This window comes from Camelus dromedarius, chromosome 15 (assembly GCF_036321535.1).
Source record: "Camelus dromedarius isolate mCamDro1 chromosome 15, mCamDro1.pat, whole genome shotgun sequence".
NCBI lineage: Eukaryota > Metazoa > Chordata > Mammalia > Artiodactyla > Camelidae > Camelus > Camelus dromedarius.
Window position 1 is genome coordinate 36,284,326 of NC_087450.1, and position 24,984 is coordinate 36,309,309.

Here is a 24,984-nt window from a genome sequence, read left to right on the forward strand (position 1 = left end):
TAAAGTTAATCATTAAGGACTTTATATTTCCAACTTTAAAACGAGTACCTGTATCAAAAAAGCCTACACTATAAAGAAAACTCATTCCAGCACATACAATGAAAATGACCTATTTGCAGAGACAACAAACTGGTTAAAAAAAAAAAAAAAAGCTTTTGTTGTTTTTACATATGAGCTATTAAATAACTACCAAGAAGTAAAATTCAGTCATATTTCTTCACTAGAGGTCAATTCTGTTGGAGTCTTACTATTATTGAAATTGACACCCAATTCTCTGATAAATAGACTTCTATTGAGGTTTTACATTTTTAAAGTAAGAATAGTGTTTCAGATTTCTTCTATATCCATTTAAATTTGTCATGTGATATTGGAAACCATATATATTACATTACATTATCATGAATCACTGCACCCAGGCCAATAGGAAGTAACAAAAAAAGCCAAGAAACAATGTGATTTTTTAAAGAGTTAACTCAATGCTAGATATCTTTTAATATCACATTTGCCTTCTACGGAATAAATAAGAATTCCAACATACATAGGAGTGTGTGTACTACACATGCACAATATATGGCATATAATTATATTCAGGCATTCATATATAGATGTAAAAATATGAATATACACATATGACTTAAATTCAGTCACAAATACATTGCTCCTGTTTCTCTCAGTTACAAAAACCTCTTACAAATTCAAAATTTAAAAATTATTATAAAAATAATCTTTACATATTATATCTAATCTGCATCTGGTATGTGGTTCTTTGAATGTCTATTTGTGCATTCAGTATGATTTTTCTTACTAAAGTTAAATTTTCTTCTAATTTTAACACATCACAAAGGTGATCACAACTATTTCCTGCATAAACCTCTGAGACAGCTTCTCAGAACACAAGACAAACTAAGAAACAACACAAATTGATTTAAAAATCTAAAATCCTTAAAATGATACTCTTTTTAATCTTGGTAGATTACTGTGTTGCAACGGATCCTTTTGCATAGCGCTTATCAGTGTAGAAATGTGTGACAACTTTAATCATTTTCAGATCTGCAAGTTATTTGCAACACAATTAGAAAATCATTTGTTTTGCTTTGTTGGTTTTTTTTTTTTCAAATTAAGAAAACTCCATTATCCTTATCTTCATCTCCTCTAATTCTAGTGGTATCTATAGACCCCTAACACTGGGCGTGTGCTACCTTAAGCTGACACATTCCATACAAAATTCATATAAAGGAAGGGTCCTCCAGACTCTCTCTCCCTGTTTTACGTTATTCAAAAAATATGACTCAGGGCTCAGTGGTACACATGGATCATGGCCAATAGCAATTTTTTGTTTAATTTTTAAAGAGATCATCGAATATTTGAGTGGATTATACTTAAACCACAGAATTATGAAGTTATAGGCAACAGCCCTCGCATTTTTATCTCTGAGGTTAAGTGGCCTGCATCACACAGCTCAGTAAATAGAAGGCTTGCGCCAGAACTCAGGTCCCACTCCCAGGTGAATAATCCTGAGTGTGTAAGATAAACACAAGTAACAGTGTCAGGTTCTTTATTGAAGAGAAAATGAGTCAGCACTCTAAAATACCATTCAGCTCCACAGGCTTCCAGGCTATTCCAGTTCTGTTCTCAATGAACAGAAACTTGTAGATTTTATAAACAAAGCCAAATTTTCAGATAAGGGAATAAGAAAAATGCAGCAACATTGGAAGTATGTGTTCTAAAAAAAGAACATGCCTCTTCTTATCTCAGAAATACTTCATATACATTTTCTTAACTTGAGAAGTCAGGCTAAATTTGATTAAGCACATTTCCACATATCACATGAGCCTACTGCTAGTGTAGAATAAAGTGGAAACCAAAAGAAATGCCACATATTTCATGGTGTGATTCAGTTTTCTTTCCAAATGACACTTCCTTTGAAAAAGGCATAGAATTGGAATCTGCCTTTTGGAAAATGCTTCTTTTCAACTTTCAAATATAATTGTGATGTAATTGATCTAATCTGCATTTCAAAGCTTCTAGAACTGAGCTTACTACCAAAACTAAGCTGGAGCTCTCCTTTTATGGGTCAAAATAAAGAACAGTGTATTGAATTATTAGATAAGCTTTTGTTCTTTTCTTCAAATATTTGCATGAATTATTCAGGCCTTATATGGATGGAGCTTTGAAATATTCAAATTCCTTGAAATATTTCATTATTTAAGGTTCATTCTTATTAAATCCTGGAGGATGTACTTTTCTTGTGAAAGTGCAGATTCGGTTCAATTATTATTTCTTCAGTGGAGAGTGTATACAGAGCAGAGTCTCAGGTGATGGAGGAGAGACAAAGAAAAGCAAGACAATCTTCAGAGATTTTACCCACAGAAGGAATACAATGCTATAAAATACTTGTAAACCACAAGCTATAGAGCTTATAAAGAGAAAGAGATACCTTCCAGTGGTGGGGCTAAAGGAAACACGTCAGCGAGAAGCTGGCATTTCAGATCGTCCCTGAAGGACCAACAGGAGTTTCACAAGTAGGAGAGCCATGACACGAGGGGGCTGAGACCTGCACTTGACTCACGCTCTCATTCTCATCCCTGAAACCCCTTTAGGATGTGATAACCCGTGCTGTCATCTTCACAGCCACGATGCTAGCTCCTCTGGTCTAAACCATGATTTCGTCCCCCACCTAGCAAACATATTCTGACTGTCCCAGGAGCACACTTTCTGAGGGCCGTTCCTGCACTCCTTCCCTACAGAGACTCCCCTGCTCAGCAATTCTAGGCGCACAGCAGCCCTGAAGAAGCAGTGCAGAGCAGCAATCATAATCTCACCACAACTCCTAATTCACACCCATTCCTTCTCTCCCTTGAGTCCTGCTTAGTGAATGATGCAATCCGAAGCTAGAAACCTGGCCATGAATGTGGCCATGTGACCCCACCCCCACTTCCAGTGCTTCCACGATACCCCAAATGATAGTCCTTAACTTGGAGTAGAAAGCTTGTCTGTCCAGCCTCATTTATTTCCCATCTCCCTGGCTCACAGTGACTCTTTGTAGACCCCAACACGCACACGCACGCGCGCACACACACACACAAACAGGCATCACGTATTTTGTATCTGTTTTGCTTGTGCTTCCCCTTCTATCTGGAATACAAGCCTCTCTCCCCTGGGTTGTCAAAAGAGTTCCTACTCATCCTTTATGTCTCAGCTCAAATGAATTCTTTTCTTTTGATAGCTTCTTGCTCTTACTAATAGAACAATTTAGCCTTTCTGGACTGAATCCATTACTCAGATCGGCACAATACATCAGTCTTGATGTTTTGCCCATACAGCAAAGGATTCTTTCTCCTTATTGAGGGTAGGGGGCAGGGGGGAAAACTGTGACTATAAGTTAAGTCTTTTTTTGGAGGGGAGTGTCCAAAATCCTAAATTTTGGCACAAAACCATCAAAATAATGCCACATTTACCTAGGGAAACACTGAGATGGTCTAAAAGAGGAAAGATGGGAGATCACAGCAGGTGCATGAACTGTGCAATGGCAAGAAAGAGGAAAATCAAGGAAAGAGAATCAATAGTATGTATAATTAACTGGCTCTGGAGAAAACTGGAGGAATGAAGGATGGGTATGATTTTGACCATTAGAAACTAGGAGAAGGATGGTATCTTAGATGGAATTTGGAAGGCTCAAAAAGGGGAGGAACTTTGATGGAACAGCAGGATATCAAGTGGAACTACCACAGGCAGATGGACAGCTATAGAACTCAGGTGGAAAAAGTCCTGGACGAAAGATAGGGACTCATTTTAGAGATTTACTGAAGACATGAGAAAGTGTACAATTAAAGGAAAGAGAGGGTAAAACCAGAGGACAAAGGCCTCGGCCTTGTGGGATATCTATGGTTACAAAATGGGAGGAGGAAGTGAAAGCAGTTTAAAAAAAAAAAAAGGAAGAGTCAGAAGAGGTAGTGAACCAGGACCGTGGAACATCACAGTAGCCAAAGGCAGAGAGGAGTGAAAGGAAGTGTGGTCATTAGTGTTGGACGCTGCAGAGTGAAGGAAAATGAGAACTGAAGGAAAAAGCTGCTTAATTTGGTGTTTGGGAAATGACAGTGGTGACCTCAGAGACAGTAGTTTCCAAGAGAATGGTGGGAGGAGAGGAAGCTAGATCCCGAATAGTAGAGAATAAATAGGAATAGATGGACAGCCAAGACGGTGCTTTGGGGACAGTCTCGTCCAAAATGATAGTGATAACAGATGAAACAAAAAATAGGAGAGATGTCAGGCATATTCATGCTCAAAAACACCTCCGTTGCTCAGAAATGGATAGGAAATAATATAATGAGTGACCTAGAGCTGTCGACCTACTGGATTCAGCCAAAAGCAAACCAAGGTATTCAGAAGCTGGACTCATACAGGGTATTAGGGGCTAAACATCTTCCATGTGAGGCACTGGACATCAAGGGCCAGATCGGGCTACCCCCTTGAAAGGAGCTGTCTAGGGCTTGTAGCCTAGGACTACAGGCTTATACAAATCAACATACCCAGGGAGGATGGAAGAATCAGGCACACTCTTACAGCCAGAATCTGACTCTGGAAAAGGGAATGGATCTACAATACTGTGGGATAAGACCAAGGTCTGGCCTGGGAATCGCAGAAACTAGATGGAAAAACCACAAAACTACTAAACAGGAAAGGTTGCGTTTGGAAGGACATAGGAAGGAAGGGGGGCAGGGAGGAAGGGTGGGAGGGAGGAAACTAATGCTAAGAAAGAGAGCTAAAAGTAGAAGCAACAACATGGAGAATTCACACTGGACAGAAAATGGAAGGAAAGATTCTAAGACCAAAGAGAAGAAATCAGAGATTACAGTGTTGAAAATATTGAAAGAGGTTTAAATACAGTAGAGTGGACAGCTCTTGTTTTTTTTCCTCTACCCAGCTCCATTTCCCCCCCTTGACAACAGCATTTCAATTTTCCTTAGAGAACCAGACTTACTCTGTCTTTACGCATATTCTAGCCCACTGACTAAAATGATTGGTTCAGAGATGTGACGAAATCATGGAATCCAAACCACCCCAGGTTTTTCACAGGTAGCAACAGCTAAACATTAAAAAGGGAGTTCTGGGTATTGCTGAGAGAATAGGATATAAGCCTGGGGCTTCTGGCAGGCATCTTCTCACCACACAGGGAGAGCCTGTCTAGAAGTGGAGCCAAGACAGAAGGAAGTCCACCGGAGGGATTGAGAAAGCAAGACCAAGATTTAATTATATTGTTTGATACCCCAGACCCAAGATTCAATGATATGGTTTGATACCTCAGATCGAATCATAATCGCTTCTTATTTGTTAATTGAGCCTAGAGGTTTCCCTTTTTTTTGATAAGTTAATTTGAATTAGGTTTCTGTTATTCTTAAAAGAGTCCTGATACAACAGAAATGAAGAGACATAGCTGTTTCTATTTTTAGGTAACATGATCAGTTATCTAGAAGATCCAAGAAAATCAACTGAAAACCTACTAGAACCAACGATGCAAGGTCAACATGAAAAAAAATCAATAAACCAATTATTTTAAAAATAGGAACTATGATAGGGAGAAAAAAATAGGTTGGATTCACAATCATAGCAAAAACTAGAAAATAGCCACCCAAAAAACTAATAAGATATGGGCAAGAACTACAAGAAAAAGCTATAAAACCTACACGAGACCTGAGTAGGAGGACTCAATATTGTCAAGATAACAACTGTCCTCAAATTATCTATAAATTCAATATATTTCCAATCAAACAAAAATTGATCAATAGCTCAATGGAAAAAGGAGCCCAGAAATGAGCCCATGTTTAAAAGGAATTTAGTATGTTATAAAGGCAATATTTCAAAACAATAAGGGAAAGAATGGAGTTCTCAAAAAATGATGTTAAAACAATTGTCTATTATTAGAAAAAAAATTTACTTTTTTTACCTCTATTAGAATAAACTCTAGATACATTTGGGTGAAAAAACAAAGATATTATCAAGCTATTAAAAGAAAATATATAGAATATCGTGTTTCTGATCTTCGGGGTAGGAAATATCTCCAGAAACAATATAAAAAATCCAAAAGCCATAAAGAAAATAAATGAAAAAGATTAAGAAATTTCATTTTATCAAAATTTTAAATCTGTTCAACAACAAAAAAAACTATAAATGAAATTAAAATTCCAGGGATAGACTGGGTGAGAACATTGTAACATACATAGCAAAGGACTTGCTGTTATACAGCCTCAAAAAAAAGACAAACAAAATAGAAAACTAGACAAAAAATATGAACATTCTGTTCACAAAAGAAGAAACATGAATGGCAAACATGTGAAAACATTTTAGGGGGAAATGCAAATAAAAACACTGGGTTACCATTTTCCACATTTAATTGGCAATAAATAAGAAAGATTGATTTCAAGTGTTGACAAGCATGCTGGAAAGGAGGCGCTATCTTAAACCCCTGCGGGGCATAAACTGGGCAAGCCTTTCTGGAGAACAAACTGGGCAGTGGTGTTTCCAGCTTTAGACGCATTTATCCTTTGACCCCGCAATCTCACACCTTGGTATCCACTCTAGACACTTGCATGTGCGCAAAAAGGAAAGTGGTAAGAGGCTGTTCACTGAAGTATTATCAGTAGTAATAAAAACCTACAGCAACCTAAATGATCCTCAGAAGAGGGCCTGTTTAACAGTGATGCATCTGAGTTATGTAAGAATATGCAGCAGTTAAAAAGAATTAGAACACACTGACGCGGAAAAATCTCTACCAGACATGGCTAAATTAAAAAAAAAAAAAAAAAGGGAGGTTGGAGAACAATCCACACTACATGCCACCAGGTCAAAGCAACATTCCCTCTCTCTTTAAATCTCTGTGTGTGTTTGTGTCTGTATACAAACACATATGTATATAAATGTATAATATACATGTAAGTAATATAGATATTTAAACATCTAAAAAGATGAAAAGATACGCTCCAAAGTGAAATCTTTGTTGGCCAGAAGTAGGAACCTGAAATGGAGGTAGGAGGAGGGGTAGAAAGAAAATTTTTTATTTACCTGTAGTGTATGATTTTTTTTCAAGATCCCTTGTAACTTTATGAATGTAGGTCTTCACTCTGTTTAGGAAAAGACCCCCCACCTTTTAACGGCCTCCCAGCATCAGGCATCTGCGCCCCTGCACTATGTTCCAGACTAGCTGCATTCCTGGCGAAGCCATGACTCAGCCCAGGGCGCCCCAGGCCAGGCTGGGACGCAGTGATTCTGTTCTTCTGTTCTGGGTCAACATTCACCCAGATGGACCACGGGCAAATCAGTTTCACTTCCTTTCTCACCACCAGCTCGGTTTGGAAGCAGTTACCTTACAAGGGGGCGAGAACAAGGGAGCAAGCACATGGCTACTCTATATAGGCTGCCTCCTCCCACACTCTCGGTGCCTCTGGTAACCAGCCAAACCCGCCTTGGCAGTGGGAAGGTGGAGATTTCAGGGGAAATGCTTGTGGACTTTGTGCACTGCTCAAAGCAAAAGGGCAAGCTGAGAATACCATCACTGGAAATTTTTTAGTGCAGTCAAGTGTTCCTGGCCCATCTGGCAGACTACGCAGTTTTTCTTGCACTCTTTTTGGTGATTGTCGGCCAGACAAAGTGGCCCTTCACCATGAATGTAGTCCTGGAGAGATGATTTATAGACCATAAAGACAGATCAGACTGGGAAAGGGAACCCATATGCCATGAACAATCTTCTTTGGAGAATGCCACAAATAAAAACCTTACTTACCAGTCAACGGCATCCTAAAAGGAGAGGAAGTCAGCATGTGTAAAACAGCTGTGTCAATTATATACAATTACACAGCTTCCAGGGTACAACTAACCACACCATGCTGCTTCCTAAACACTGGAGTCCCTTCTCTGTTCTCCTCGTCCACCCCAAAATAATCTAAAACCACCTTATACCAATTACCAAACTAGGGGAAAGGCAAACCACTCTGGGAAGGGAAAAAACAGCAGCAGCTCTAGATTATCTTTTTCAAGTTTGGCTAGGATTGTTGAAGTTATTTGTCATTTTCCTTTCTTCTTGGCTGCCTTGACAGCCCTTCAGGATTTCAGCTGGTTCCAAGCACTGCCCAATAAAGATCATTCCAGAGAAGTTTCATATTCCTGAGATTCCTTGCATTTCTCTTTCTTTAACTTAGGAAATTAGGTTGAAAGTGATGAGAAACAGCCCAGATTGCACCATTTCCTATGCAAGGTTCTTGCAAAGCAAGCTGTGCCTCCTTTTCCAATGAGAACAGAGAGAGGCAGTTCTGATTGGGAGGTGGGCGGTGGGGGCCTTTGGAGCAGCAGTAGGACTATTTGTCTTTTGAAGAGGCCCCAGCAGGCCCAAAGGCTGTTTGAAAACTTTTTGTAAAGGAGAGGAAGGAAAAACAAAAAAGCAGACTTTTGTGTCCTCAGCCTTTGAAAAAGCCAGTGACTGCACTGTGGACTTCATTCATTCACCAGACGTTTATCTTGCACCTATGCGATGCCAGGCTCTGTTCCAGATGCTGAGGGTAGAAGGATGAAGACAACCAGGTGTCTGATCCCTGCAGGGAGTTGCTGTGCGGATGGGGTTGGGGGCTGATCTCCAAAGAAAGCTTCAGGAAGCCCTTTCCCCTGTTTCCCCCGAGCTGGCTGCATGCCAGTCCCTCCCTCATTTGGGCTCTGGAGTCTCTTCCTTCTGCGTCCTTGGTTTATTATTCCCTTCACCTTTCCCCTTTATAATCACATGTCCCTTTGTAAACATCAAAGCAGAACCAGGGAGCTGATGAAAATGAAGCCTGTGACTCATAAGAGGATGTTTTTCTCTTCTTCATTTATATAACTCTCTTCCCAGGAGGACCTTTTCATTATGAGACTAGCTTGCCTCCTCCTTTTTATAGATTCCTCATTTGGGTTCTGATTATCCAAATCTACTCTCAATCTTCCACTGGTGTTACAACTCATCTACTACTTGTCTGAGCCCTCAGAGTAGCTTGGCAATCATTAATTGTTTCCCTATGCAGCTTTTTGTTGGTTGGTTTTTCATCCTTCATTTAGACTATGCCCCCAAATCTCCATACTCTTCAGAGTTTCCTGCCCACATGCCAGCCCAACCTCCCCCCTCACCCAGGAAGCCTCAGTAGACGACAGTGCCCATACTTCACAGAGAACACAGAAAACATCAGAAAAACACTCCCTCCATTTCTAGTCACCTGCTAAAGACTGAATGTTTGTGTCTCCCTCCCCCAAATTCACATGCTGAAATTTAAACCCCAATGTGATGGTGTTTGGAGGTAGGGTCTTCCGGAGGTGATTAGATCATGAGTGGGCTTAGAACCCTTCTAAAAGAGGCCCCAGAGAACTCTCCAGCCCCTTTCCCCTTGTGGGGACACAGTGAGAACCAGGAAGTGGGCTCTCACCAAACACCAAATGCACTGGCACCTCGAGCTTAGACTTCCCAACTTCCAGAACTGTGAGAAGTAAATTTCTGTTGTTTATAATCCACCCAGTCTATGGTTTTCTGTTACAGCAGTCTGAAAGGACTAAGACACCAATTCTGAAGTTATCTGCACCTGCACACATTTCTTCTACCCCTGCACAAAGGAAGGGTGTCCTGTCATTTAAGGCGAGCTCCTGCACTAAAGCTTTGAATCCACCCCCATTTAACCTTCTCAGGGAGAGCAGTCCGTCAGTTAACCCTTCTTCACCTTCCCCTCCATCCCTTGCCCTCTGCTGGATCCTTTTCTCCAGGCTCATACAAAACCCCTAGCATTTCCTCATATGAACTACCTGCTAAAACTGGTCCAGAAACTCAGCCAGGGATGAACAATAATAATACAAAAAAGAACTACGACAGGATCTACATAAAGATATTATTAATTGACTGTTGGATCTTTTGAAATTATCCTTTATGTCTGTCACCTTTTTATATTCTACTTTCTGGGATATTTTATCAATTCTGTCTTCTAATTCTTCCTGTGAAATTTTTACTTTGCCAATCATACTTTTCACTCCCAAGACTTCCTCATATTTCTTTTTATAGCATTCTTGCTCTTATGTTAGGTAGGTAATATCTCAAATCTCTGAAAATGCTAATTAGACTGCTGGGGTTTAAAAAAAATAAATTTACTTCTGTTCCTTAAATTATTTCTCTGTCAGCCTTGTGGGATCCTTGTCATCACTAGGCGTATACTGATGAGTACATACATTATATTGCTACTCCAGGTCACATTCCTGAACTCCAGATATTTATCTTCAGTTGACTAATGAATGTTTCTACTTTGACATGAGCTAAAGACACCTCAAACTAAACTCATATTTTCCTCCAAATGTGTGTTTTCTTTTGTCTCACTAAATGGAACTACCATCCACTCAGTTACCCAAGTGAGAAATCTAGGAGTAATTCTTGACTGGCCCTATTTTTCCTCAGCTATATCCTCGTGGTTCTGTCTCTTTAATATCACTCAGTGCTGTCGTAATGTTTTCTACTTTGTTGAAGAAACATAGGTGGTGTAACTCCTGGCATCTCTTCTTGCACTTAACCACTCTGTCTCAGGGAAGGTGCAGTGACCCATGATTTATCTGGGCATGTTAGTTCTGAGCCACCCTTCATCCTCTTGGCTGCTAGTTAGAGGGGACAGACATTGGAATCCTCCAGGTATAGGATTCCCCAGAGGTGTCACAGGTTTGGTTCCCTGGGAAACATGTTCTGAGATAGAATTAATGTGCAGGGGTTTATTAGGGAGTGCTCTTGGAATCAAGACTTGGAGAAGGGAAGAAAAAAACAGGAAGGGAAAGAAAAGGATAGGAAGGGAAGAATAGGAACAGAACAGAAAGGAATAGGGAGGAAGCCTGGGCAAAGGGAGAAGTTGAACTGAGATTCAGTCTCAATAAAGGACCGAGCGGACACTGGGGGAGCTCCAAAATTGGGATGATGTTCAGAGATGTCTCAAATTGGGGCTAGGGGGGTCAAAGCTTTATATTCCTCATTGATCAGTTATTGGATGCTGGTCACCTAAAAGGAAGACATAACTGTGAGCTAGTGGTTCTTTTCTGCCAAGGCCATCACTAAAGAGGGCTGCTAGCTGAGGGTACTAGCAGCACTCCCAGCAGCCAGGGGAATTTATTTCTGAAGCTGAGTCTAGGTGGTGCACCTCAGCATTCACCTAGAGAGGCCTGCCCTAACCTGGGGGTTTACTTAGCATCTCACTTGGCTCTCACACTAAGCTGAGGCCTCTGTCTTAGCTTTTTTCAGCAATAAATGGCTGAAGAGTCCATCTACCAATTCTTTGTTTTATTCCTTAATTTCCTCAGAGCCCTAGGCTGAAACAAGGGATGCTATTCATTTATTGTTCTTGGGGGGAGTTAGGTTTATTTACTTAAAAGGAATTTTTTAAATGAACATACCAAGGATCGAACCCAGGATGTAGTATATGCTAAGCATACACTCTACCACTTGAGCTATAACCTCCCCCACGAAGAGAAACCATTTAAACCTAAGACACTTCTCCGTAGCCTTTCTGCCACTCACCAGAATAAGACCATCCTCAAGTCCTTCCTAGACTACAGCTGTTTCCTATCTGGCTGTCCCATCTCCATTACCACCTCTCTTCATCTTTTTCTCCACACTTTAGCCTAAGGGAGATTCCGAAAGCACAAATCTAATCAGCTCCCTCCTGGCTTTCCTCTGGCCCTCAGAGATAAGGCCTAACCTTCTTAACAGGATTGAGAAGGCCAGCGAGATTGGGTTTGAGCTCCCTTGTCTGGTCTGATTCTCTTAACACTTAACCCTTATCCCTCAGCTCTGCACTTGATGCTCCAGTAGGAGAAAAGTACTTGCTGTCTCCACCAGCAACCCAATGGTTTCTTGACTCTGTACTTTTAAAATAATTCCTCAGATTAAAATGTATTGAACTCTTTCCTTGTCCATCTCACTGACTTGAATGCGAGCATCTTAGGAGCAGAGATATTTCCCTGTTCTTATACTATGCACTTAATAAATATTAAATGAATGCACGAATGTATCTGGAAAGGATTTATGGGCTGTTCTATGCTTATTTATTAGCCAGGACCACTAAACATGGAAAAATGTTCAACCTTACTATTAAAAAGGCACTCTGAAACACGGAGGTACAATTTTCCACTTAGAAATTGGCAGAGCTACTAACAATAACATTTGAGGCTAGTAAGGGTGTGGTGAAATGGGCACCCTGATACACTGCGAGTATCAGAAAAGCATTTTGGCAATATGCGAAACGTCTTAAAATGCTTAATTCTTGTACTCTAATAACTGCACATCTAGAAATCTACCCTATCTAACCAGAGATAGAGGTAAAATTTAGGTGCAAAGGTATTCATTATATGCTTTTCTATTATACTCGCACTCTTAAATTGTCTATATGTGGTAAATTGGATATGTTTTAATTTAAAAATCAGCAAAATGTTCGTAAAATGCTGAGAGGGTTAGAGCCAGCCTCCAGGACAGACCAGTGATTCCTGCTTCCTCGTATTCACAGCATGTGTAGTTCCCTCTCGTACTGTTCCAGAGTTGATCTATGTGACCAAGAGAATGTGGCAGAAGTGATGGCACCCAACTTTCAAGATAAGGTTATCAAAGACTCGATAGCATCCGAGGCAGTCTTTCTCTCAGATCACAAGCTCTTGGGGAAAGCCAACTGCCATGTCATCAGGGCATTCTATGGAGAGACCCACATGGCCAGACACGGAGGCCTCTTAATAAACACCACACGAGTAAGCTCGGAAGTAGATCCTCCAGTCCAAGTCAAGCCTTCAGAAGACTACAGCCCCAGTGAAACCCTGAGCCGGAACCACACAGGTAATCTCCTCTGGAATTCCTGGTCTAGAGAAGCTATGAGCTAACAAAGGTTTATTGTTTTAAGTTGCTAAATTTTGAATAGGATGATCAACTATCTACATTTTACCAGGACTGAGGGATTTCCTGGGACATGGGACTTTCAATGCCAAAACCAAGGAAGTCCTAGGCAAATCAGATAGTTGGTTACACTAGAATTTTAAAATATAGCTTTATTCAGATATAATTCACATACCATAATGTTTGCCTATTAAAAGTTCAACGGTTTTGGCAGGGAGGGTATAGCTCAGTGGTAGTGTGCTCAGCATTCAAGAGGTCCTGGGTTCAATCCCCAGTACCTCCATCAAATAAATAAATATCTAGTCAACCCTCTCGAAGAAAAAGTTCAATGCTTTTAGTATATTCAGAGTTGGGCAACCATCACCACAACCCAATTTTAGAGCAAAGAAATCCTGAAAAAAAAAATCCTGTATTCTTTAGCTATCATCCGGAGTCTCCTCACTCCCTCTAGCCCTAGGCAACCACTACAACTTTCTGTCTCTAGTCATCCTACTTTTAAAGATAATTTATTAAGCAGCAATAGATAATTACTACAGGGTTATGGATAATGGGATGGCGGATCCTTGCTTTTTCATTGCTCTTTTACTTTATACGTTTCTGAATTTTGCAAATTTTCTACAGTAAGAATATTTTTATTCAATAAAGAAAAAAGTAGTAATAGTCTGATTTATTGAGAAGATGATGTAAGATTTTATGGAACTGTTGTTTTGGCCTACCTAGCATCCTTCTTCACCCTGTTCTTCTGGTAACAACGCTACCCCTCTTCCTTAGAGAGGCCTTTCCCCCAATTCCAGGTTGTCCTGATATGGTTGCCAATCAAAGGATAACTTGACTCAGGCTAGAATGATCAGATTTTATCTCCCAATAATGTAAATTTGGAGTAGAGGCACACAGGGAAAGAATATATTTAAAACTAGTCATCAGGAGGCAGAATGCTAGCAAGTTTGTTAGGAAACTTTTGTTTCTAAAATCTCTGTAACCTTCCCGGTTCCTCTTCTTTCCTCCTGGGCATTCGGTAATTCCTTTGAGTCTGTAATTTACTCCTATATGACTCCATAAATCTCTTTTTCGTTTAATTTCTGTTGGTTGCAACAAGAGAACTCTAACTCATCCAAATAATAGAAAAAAAAATATTCATGGAGTCGGGGGAAGGTTTACCCCTTCAAAAAAAATCCATAAATCTATCACTCCAACACAAAAGATTTTAATTTTTTCGTATTACCAATTGGTTCGTTTTTACATAGTTAGAATCGTGGTGTACATATTATCTTACATTTTGATTTTCCTACCTAGCATTGTACCTGCAAAATTTTTTAGTGTTCCTACATAGTCTATTCATCATTTTAAGTGTATGTAATTATCTCATACAGGTATATCATAATTTATTAAATCTTGATCCACTGGTTGGATGTTTGAGGTGATTTTAGCCAGCAGATATGATGTTTAAAATGAGCATTTTCACAGCAAGCTGTGTGCTTCTGTTGAATTATTTCTTTCCTTAGGATAAATTTGCAAAATTGAAAAATGGATCTGCTATGGTGTTATCCTTGATCCTTTCATGCATTTGATGTGTTGCTTTGTAAAGTGAAAGGTGCTTTTGTGCACAAGTAATCTTCTGTTTTTATGTTTGGATTTCCATTTATAAGATATTCTCAGATTGGGCAAATTCACATGAATAGACTTTACTTGGTTATAAATTGTGCTCTGTGTTATGACTGTTACACAAGTATTCATGTGATTATAACTATTTAAATACACCTTTGATTGAATGTAACATACATAAATAAAAATGGCACAAATCATAAGGGTAGAATCTCAATGAATTTTCACAAAGTGAACACAGCCATATAGCCAGTATGAAGATCACAGAGGACTACTCGCCCCCTAGAAGCCCCCTCGGGCTTCCACTCAATTATAACCTTCTGTCAGATAACCGCAATTCTGACTTCTAGTACCATAATTTAATTTCTTCTTTAATTTGAGCTTTTAAATAAATGTAGCCTTTTGTGTATGGCTTCTTTCACTCAATATTATGTTTATAAGCTTTATCCATGTGTAGCAATAGTTTGTTCATTCTCATTCTGTGTAGTATTGCATTGTACAGTTATACATAATTTATTTATCTTGTCTACTGTTGAATGGACATTTGGGTTGTTTGCAAATTTGGTTACTACAAATAGGACTGAAATTGTCAGGTCACAGGTTATGCACATGTTCAGCTTTCTTAGAAACTGCCAAACAGGTTTCTAAAGTGGTATGCCATGCCAATTTACATTCTCACCAGCTGTGTGGGAGAGTTCCGGCTGCTTCACCTCTTCTGATTTTGACTTGTGCTTTTTCATGTGTTTCCTGTTACTTAGATGTTCTCTCTTTTAACATACCTGTTCAAGTCTCTGACCTATTTTCAGGGGTCAGCTTTATTGAGGTATGATTTTCATACAACAAAATTCACCCTTTTGAGTACAATTCTGTGAATTTTACAAATGTATTCTATAATGTAATCATCATACTCATGATATAGAATCTTTCCATTACCCATGAAAGTTCCCTTTTGTCCTTTGACGTCAATTTTCTTCTCCCACCCTCTGATTCCTGGCAACACTAACATGTATCCTGTCACTATACCTTTGTTCTTTCTATAATTTCATATAAATGCAATCACATAGGAAGTAACCCTTTTTGTGTCTGGCTTCTTTTACTGAGCACAATGCTTTTGAAATTCTATCCATGCCATTCCACGTATCAGTAGTTCATTGGGGTTTTTTTTTTATTGCTAAATAGCATTCCATTTTATGGATATACCACAATTTGTTATCCACTCATCTGTTAATGGGACATTTTGTTGTTTCCCAGTTTGGGCCATTATGAAAAAAAGCTGTAATGAACATTCAAGTACATGAGTTTGTAAATACATATGTTTTCATTTCTCTTAGGTAGATATCTAGGAGCATGATGCTGGGTCCTATGGTAAGTGGTGTATTTATAAGAAATTGTCAAATTTTTCCAAAGTGACCATATCATTTACATTCTTACCAGGAATAGATGAGGGTTCTAGTTGCTCGACATCTTTGGCGACACTTGGTACTGTCAGTGTTGTTAATGTGAAGCCTTCTAATGGGTGTGTAATGGTATCTTATTATGGTTTTAATTCCATTTCCTTGATGACTAATAACGTTGAGCATCTTTTAATGTGCTTGCTGCCATTAATAAAATATCTATTCAAATCTTTCACCCATTTTATAAATTGAGTTCTTTTATTTTAATTTGAGCTCTTATTGAGTTGTGTGCATTCTTTTGTGTTCTTGATACAAGCCTTTTATCAGGTATATTTTATAAATATTGTCTTCCAGACTGTGGTTTGAGTTTTCATTTCTTAACATGGTCTAAAGATGAGCAATTATTTTTAATTAGTAAAAAATCAAGTTTATCAATTTTTTCTTTTATATGTCATGCTCTTTGGGTCCTATTTAAGAAATATTTGCCTAATACAAGATCACAAACTTTTTTTGTTTTGTTTTGTTTGTTTGTTTGGTGGGGGGGGCAGGTAAGTATGTTTATTTACTTATTTGCTTATTTAATGGATGTACTTGGGATTGAGCCCAGGACTTTGTGCATGCTAAGCATAAACTCTACCACTGAGCTACACCCTCCCCCTAAGATCACAAACATTTTACTCCATCTCTTAACAATCTGACAACAGCTGCATGCTATATTATATAATACCAGTTTTGATCCTTCTTTTAACATCTTTCTTCACTATTTTTTCTTGTCTCATTTTACTGGGTAGGATCTCTAGTACAATGTCGAATAGAAATAATAATAGGCACCCTTATCTCATGCCTAACCTCAGGAGAAAAGCTATCATTATTTCACCATGAGAGATGATATTTGCTAGAGGTTTTTTTAAGACAGTCTATAAGATAGGATACAGGTCTCTCACTGTCAGAACAGGGAGTTTCAAAATATGGGAATGGGGAAAACTAGGATGAACACTGGTGCTGTATTGGAATTGGAAAAATCCTTACAAAAGAATGGTTTTACATATAGATATACATATAAATAAAAACATAATTATGTCTGTGTATATAACTGCATTTATGTACATATATATTTCCTAGCTCTGTCTATTGACATAAAAGTAGAGAGTATATCTAGCACATAAATCTTGGTATCTAAATATTATTCAATATCATTCTCCAAAGGAACTAGAGCTCATTGGGAAAATGGCTGATTCCAGACTTGGGGCAGGAAAAATATGAGATAAGCCTGGAATAGCTTCCAGAGAGTGAGTACGTGCTCCAAAAAATGATAAGGACATGTCAAAAGTACACAGGAACCAGCCTGAAGGAATTTTAATTCATTAAATCTTGGACAATTTGAACATCAAGACAAGTACCAGCAGTAAAAAACTACAACTATATTGAATAAAGTAAAAACCCATGAATTAATATTAATAAATTTAAAAGATTAAATTAACTAGAAGATAGACTGGTGGGGGGATAGCTGGGGGAAGTCTCTTTTACACTAGAATTCTAACTAATAAATATATAGGGAATGACTGGGTTAGAAAATCATCATTTTGCAATCATCATAGTGATTATTAATTCTGGAATCATCAAAAGATGTTAAAAATGAGTCTTAAAATATCTCCACATAAAATACTTCGAATTGCATTGGGAAAAATAGTAATTTTACAATAGAGGAACTGATAGATACACCTTAACTACGTGAATAAAGTCAACATTACCAGTAATAAGACAAACCAACACCATGGGCATCCTGATATAATATACTGACACAGATACAATATCACTTCTGTGGTATTCCCACCAAAAATGCATTATCTGAATCTATTCATGAGGAATCATTAACTGAACTCAATAGAAGTATATTCTTCAAAACAACAAGCCTGTATTATTCAAAAATTTTATAGTCATAAACTAAAAAGTAAAGATGAAGAACTATTTTGGATTTTAAAAGACTAAAGTGACATGGCAACTAATGCAATGTGTGGTCCTGGATTGGATCCTGGACCAGAAAAAATACATTTTTTAAATTATAAAAGATAATATTAGGAAAATTGTTGAGGTTTAGTAAGGTCTGTAGATTATACGATAATGTTATTATCAATGTATCCTCATTTTGGTAGTTTTACTGTGGTTATGTAAGTAAGTTTCCTTGTTCTTAAACAATACATACTGAAGTATTTGGGGGATAAAGAGATATCTATAACTTAACTCTTAAATGGCTCATACAAATAATATAGATAAAATGAAATAGATAAAACAAATGATACAACTTTAAAAGCTTGGTGAAGGATATACAGGAGTCCTTTCCTTTTCTGCAACTTTTTTGTAAGTCTACAATTATCACAAAATAAAAGACTACCAAAAAGAGAAAAAAAATTACTAGTTTGCTATGAGTTTTAAATCATGAATGAGATGAATTCTTACGTAATTCTTGTGCAAGGCTATACATTTCAGCCTTTAAAGTTATACATTTCCCACTAAACACAGATGTAACTGCATATTAAAATTTTTGATGTCATATTTTCATTATGATTTAGTTCAAAATATTTTCTAATTTCTACTGTGAGTTTTTTCTTTGATGAATTACTTAAAAATATATTGCTTAATTTCTGTGTTATGGGGAATTCTGTAAATGTTGGGTGAAATATTTCATATATATCAATTGTGTCAATTTTGTTAGTCACATTGTTCAAATGTTATGCATCCTTACTAATTTTTGTCTCCTGTCCTATCGATTTCTGAGAGATGTGTTAAAAGCTTCTAATGTGACTGTAGATTTGTCTATTTCTCCTTGAAGTTTTGGCAATTTTTTTTCGCTTTATGTATTTTGTACTATGTTGCTGGTTGTATGCAAAATTAGAATTGCTATATCTTCCTGATGGGTTAATATTTTTATTATTGTGAAATATCACACTTTATTTCTAATAATGTATCTTTCCTTAAAGTCTACTTTATATGTTATTTATAGCTATATAAGCTTTCTTTGGGTTAGTGTTTATATAAAATGTCTTTCTATTCTTTTACTTTTAACTATTCTGTGTTATAATTTTAGATTATTACTCTTGTATCTTTCATAAAAAGCACATATATTTTTAAGACCAGTATGACAATCTTTGTTCTTTACTGGAATATTGTGCCATTTATATTCATGGTAATTAACTGGAGGAGTAATATATTGGGGTTGATAGCTAACATCTTACTATTTTAGTTTCTATTTATTCTACTCGTTACTTAATCCTTATCATCTTTCTTGCCTTCCTTGGGCTTAATTGAGTGTTTTATTATTATGTTTTCTTTTACTATTTATACATTATATTATTTATATATACTTTTACTATTCTCTTAATAGTAACCCTGAAGTTTACAATACATACCCTTGACTTGTTTCAGCTAAGGATAAATACTTTCACTACTTCTGAGACAATATATCCTTGCCGGCATCCCCATGAGAGGGCTATATCATTGTGATCCGTTCTTTGGGAGTAGACGTAGGTCTTCACCTTTTATGAAAACTGACTCTTATCTGGCTCTCTCCTCCTTCTGGGCTCAAGAGATCCAGATTCTCCCAAAGTCAAGTCATTCCCATTTTCTTAGAACCCCTTTCAGATAACTGAGTCTTCTGCCTCCCTAAAGGCTCTAGAAAAATCACATTTTAACCTTCCCTCTAGAGAAGAGAAGGGGAAAATACTTCTTATTTTTCTATGACAAGCCCATAGTCAAGAAAACAAGATAGATTTCTTAATCAACTGCCACACCTACTAATATTTGGGTTTTATGGCCTTGACTTAGAGTGTAATCATAATTAATCACACTGTTTCCATGGGAAATTAATTCAAAGTTATAGACATTTATCCTTTAGGGAACTTTGAGAACCCAATCTATCCACTGGATATACTCTCTGTATAACAGCATTTTTCTTGCTTCTCTTTATTTAAGGGAAGGAAAAATTGCAGAGACCAATGATAAGTTTCATTATTACTATAAAAATACTCTGGTCACTGCTTTAAGGCTTTGCTTCAACATTAATGCCTACAAATGATGTGAACATGAGGGAGTACACTCTTTCTCACCAAATTGCAAGATATTTTTGTGTCTTTAGTTTTTCTTCACTGGGGACATAAATGACATAGAGATAGAGAGGGGTAATCATTTCAAAGATATAACCTCCCTGAGGTACACTGTAGGGTTAAGAATGCAGTCATAAATACAGATGTAGGTAAGGCTTAATTTAAGGAACTGAATTTTGAGTATTGCAGCACTTAGGCCTAAGAACCATGAGACAGTGGCCTGGTTTAATAAAACATTACAAAGGTCCATTAGGAAAACTCTCCAGGGACAAAATGGTGGTAGTTTTGAAATAGACCATAACAGCTGCTGCTTTTGCTAAAAGTAACCATCCTGATTCCTAAATTTATCTCATTCTGTGATAACCGATTTCTCATTTTGGGGAGAGACAACGTGCTAAAGCATTTCCTGTGCTCGTTAGCTTTCATCCTGGACTTAATACTAGTCTTTCTTTGAGGTGTCTGATAAGGTGGCTGCCTCAAGTACCAAGCACTTTTCACAAGATGGACTAAGGGTAAATTGAACTCAAATTTTTTTTTCTCTAAAATCCTTTCCTAATGCCACAGGTGGAACACTTTTGTTTTTCAGTTTCACTGGACCACCATTCCCATGTCTAGTCCAATAACAAGGTGTATTTCTATGTGATTATGCAGCATATCATAAGAGGAAACGTTTTTCCAAAATAAGTTATAAATTTGGCCTAGGGTTGTCCAAAAACTGGAAATGATCTATAAAACAATTCAATAGTCATAAAATGATTTTTAAAATCTGCTTTTCCCCATAAGAGCTCATCCACACTTAATCATTCAAGAGCTGATTATCCAGAATGTGTAATATACAAATCCGTTATTTCTTCTTTTCCCTTCTGCTGCCTGATTTTTGGTCATTTCACAGCTCATTAGTATTCTTGCTCTTGGAAAATAAAAGCAAATGTAGCTCAAACTAGTATTTGCAACTTTCTATCTAAAGGTTTTGTAGGAAGGGTTACAATTACTGGTTTATATATCGCTTTTCTTTAATAAGTATCTGTTTAGGCTCCATTGGGCACTGGGGAAGAATTAAAGATATACAAGACATTGTTCCTATCCTTAAAGCTATTACAATATAATTGGAGAAAAAAGGTTTGTGTATAGTAAAGTCAAATATTAATGCAAGACAATATATTATTAACCAACAATATGAAGGAATATGGTCATACATACATAGTGTACAAAAGAATTTTATAGACCTATCATGGTTTAGAAAAGGGAGAGCACAATATGAACTGACAAGATTGTCACAGAAACTCTCAATAAAGTAGTGAGACTTGAGCTGGGAGAGCTAGACTAGCAAAGAATGGATGGAATTTTAGCATGGGAAAAGCGAAAAAAAGAAAATTCTGCACAAAGTAAAAAACACAAGAAAAATCCCAGAATTCCAGGGTCAAAGACCCACAGATACTTTTAAATGGACTATTCCAAGCATACAGAGTATAAAGAATAATACAACAAATTCTTTTTTCTTTCCCACCCAGCTTTGTCACGTATTTGCTTCAGATCCACATTTTTTAAAATACAGATTTGGCTAAAGGCTTCTATGTATTCTATCATTGTCCTGCTTTCTCAGCAGAGGTACAACTATCCTGAATTTGGAGTTTATCATTATCATGAATGGTTTTAAATGTTTATGACAAATGGAAATATGTAGTATTGTGTAATGTGCTTAAAGTTAATGAAAATGATAGCATACTTTATGTACATTCTGCTACCTTTTTTCACTCAATATTCTATTATTGGAGATTTATGCATATTCTAGTTCTAGTTCATTTCTTTTAAGTATAATATTATATTCCACTGTGTGATCATACAATTTACTTATCCATTTTCAGATTGATGAACATTTAGGTTGTTTCCAATTATTTTCCTGTAATAGACAATGCTTCAATGAACATTCATTTACATGTCTCCTTATGCATATGACAGAGTTTCTTGTACAAATGGAGAAGTGGAATTGTTAGATTGTAAGATTTTAAGGACACTTTTAGCTTTAATAGATAACAAAAAATTGCCTTCCAACATGGTTGTACCAATTTATTCTCCTCCCCATAGTGTATGAGATTTTCCATTTCTTACCTACCTTTGCAACTCTGATGACTACATCATAGACATGGAACTGCCAGAGTACCCTGGAGTCAATTCTTCTTGTAAACTAGCTCTCTGTGTAGGTGATGCTCAGCTTTGGGTCTCACCATGAGCCAGCCCAGCCCAAGCTAAGAGGCAAGATCAAACGTCTAAAAGAGAATTGGAGAGCAAAAAAGGACTGGTTTAGGGGTTGAGGATTGGGTGCGTATTGTATTCACTTTTGCATCCCCAATTATCTAATACAACCTGAAACTCAGTACTCAAAGCTCAGTAGATGTTAAATTGACTGAAACTAATTGTAATCCCTGATCCCCTTCTGGCTTTCACTCCTCTAAGCGTCAGTTTCCCCATCTGTAAATTAAGGATGATAATAAATTAAGGAGTCACTCCAAAATTAAATGATATATAAATATAAACCCATTTTTAAAATTTTTTATTGAAGTATAGTTGATTTAAAATATTGTGTTAGTTTCAGGTGTACAGTAAAGTGATTTGGATATATATATTGCTTTTAAAAATTATTTTCCTTTATAGATTATTACAAGATACTGAATATAGTTCCCTGTGCTATACAGTAAATCCTTGTTGTTTATTTTATATATGGTAGTGTGTATCTGTTAATCCCATATTCCTAATTTATCCTTTCCCCACATTCCCCTTTGGTAACCATAAGTTTGTATTCTATGTCTGTGAGTCTGTTTCTGTTTTGTAAATAAGTTCATTTGTACTGTTTTTTAGATTCCACATTTAAGTGACATCATATGATATTTGTCTTTCTGTCTGACTTACTTCACTCAGTATAATCCATGAAAATGTTTATAAATGTTAAAAAGCAATGCAAATTAAATTATAAAAGATTCAAAAGCTGCTTCTGTGTTGTGACTTCTTAGATTTGACCAGGTAATATTTTAGCAGTTCAAAAGTATTGCCAAATGCAAAGCTACAGAAGCAATAAAAAGAGAGTGGTTTCCAGGGGTTTAGGGAGAGGGAGGGAGAGAGGAATGAATAGATGGAGCACAAGAGATTTTTAGGGCAATGAAATTATTCTGTATGATACTACAGAGGTGGCTACAGGTCATTATGCATTTGTCAAAACCCATAGAATGTACAACATGAAGAGTGAACCCTAATGTAAACTATGGACTTTGGTTGATAATCATGTGTCCATGTTGGTTCATCGATTGTACCAAATATGCCACACTGATGAGGGATTTTGAGGGTAGTGGAGTATATATGTGTGGGTGGGGAAGGCTATGTGCCAACTCTCTGTATTTTCTGCTCAGTTCTGCTGTGAACCTGAAACTCCTCTAAAAAATAAAGTCTATTAACTAAAAAAAAAAAAAAAAAGTATTGCCAAATGTCCCATTGGCATTCTTCTTATAACCCTAATTAGTTTTGGACTCCCACCTACCTCAGACTCTTCTCAGGATCACATAAAAAGATACACTGTAATTTTAAAAAGGTATTCCAATCTTTAATTGCAGCTCTCAAAGAGCATCTATGAGGAACCCATTCACGGTTAGAGCCACACTTGAGTTCCATTCAGTTCTCTCTAGTCCTCAAACATAAATTCCCAAACGCTTTTTCTAGGACCCAGTTTATTGGGCTTTTCATTATTTTCTCCCTTCTCCCCTTCTTCCAACACCTGAAAAGTTGATTTAGCTCCTTTCTGGCTAAATTATCCCCCTTGTCTTCTCACTTCTCCACTATCATGTCTTTACTATCCTTTCCCTAAATTCCACATCACAAATACATTAAAGAAAGACAAGCTGGAAAATACTTCCTGGGGAAGAATGGATACATACTCATATTTTAGTAAATCATCCCACAGCATAAAGTCTTGTTATCGAAGTCAGTAACATTATTTTCGCTTTATATGTTTAAAAAACAAGGTCAGGAGGGAGGCTATAGCTCAAATGGTAGAGCACATGCTTAGCATGCATGAGGTCCTGGGTTCATTCTCCAGTTCCTCCATTAAAAACAAAACAAACTAATAATAAATAAATAGACCTAATAATCTCCCCCCACTAAAAAATAAACTAAAAAAAATAAAAAGGCAAGATCCAGAAACATTTTCTGCTTCTGTTAAGCTGCTCACCATTGCCCTACACTCTCAGATTCTCTTAGCGATCTCATGATTCTACCGTCTTTATTTGTATGACTCAAATTTAGACGTCATGATCTAATTTCCTCTTGCACTTTCTAAATCTGTCACTATCCTTGCAATGGCTTCTCCTTAATGCCCTTTCATCTTCTCAAACTTAATATTCCTAAAAGTGAACTCACATTCATTCCAAATTTAGTGGTCCCTCAGGACTTCCATGTTTCCATTGTTGGCATTTTGAGAAGCATGTTTCCTGGCCAGGTGTGGTTTTATTAGAAGAAGAATGAGGCCAGAGAGACTAATTAAGAGGCCTTGCACCAAGCAGCAAAAAACAGGCTGCACTCAGATTTCCAGACATGGTGTTTTGGGTTTCTTTGGAAGGACCAAAGAGGGCTCTCTTTAGGTGAGAGGTAAGCCCTAAACATTGGCATCAGCAAGGTAAAAGTGTTATACTTTCAGGTATTAAAAGTTCATACAGACATTTTCAGCTACTGACACCCAGTTAGTGGTGCTGATGTTGAGACAAAAAGAGAGAATGTGTGGAAACGGCTCCACACTTACACTGGAACAGTATTATTCACAAATTTCATATGAGCTTAGCCATTTGTACATGAAATACAAAGCAGCAGGGAGGTTGTCATGAGTTTCCTTCCTCCTGTTCCTTTTGCCATGAGAACAATTATTCCATCAACACGTGTTTAAACTATTTCTGATGGTATCAGATGCTCAGCTGGGAACGTTCATACTACCAGATGA

At 37.3% G+C, this 24,984-nt stretch overlaps 1 non-coding gene across 1 annotated transcript in view; it reads right to left on the reverse strand.

Moving 5' to 3' along the window:
• The window catches only part of LOC116157452 (uncharacterized), a 51,297-nt gene that overhangs the window by 19,257 nt on the left and 7,056 nt on the right, over positions 1-24,984 (reverse strand). The window contains exon 2 of the transcript XR_010384217.1: positions 22,120-22,273. This is a non-coding gene — a transcript (uncharacterized LOC116157452). The remainder of the gene's footprint in view (positions 1-22,119; positions 22,274-24,984) is intronic.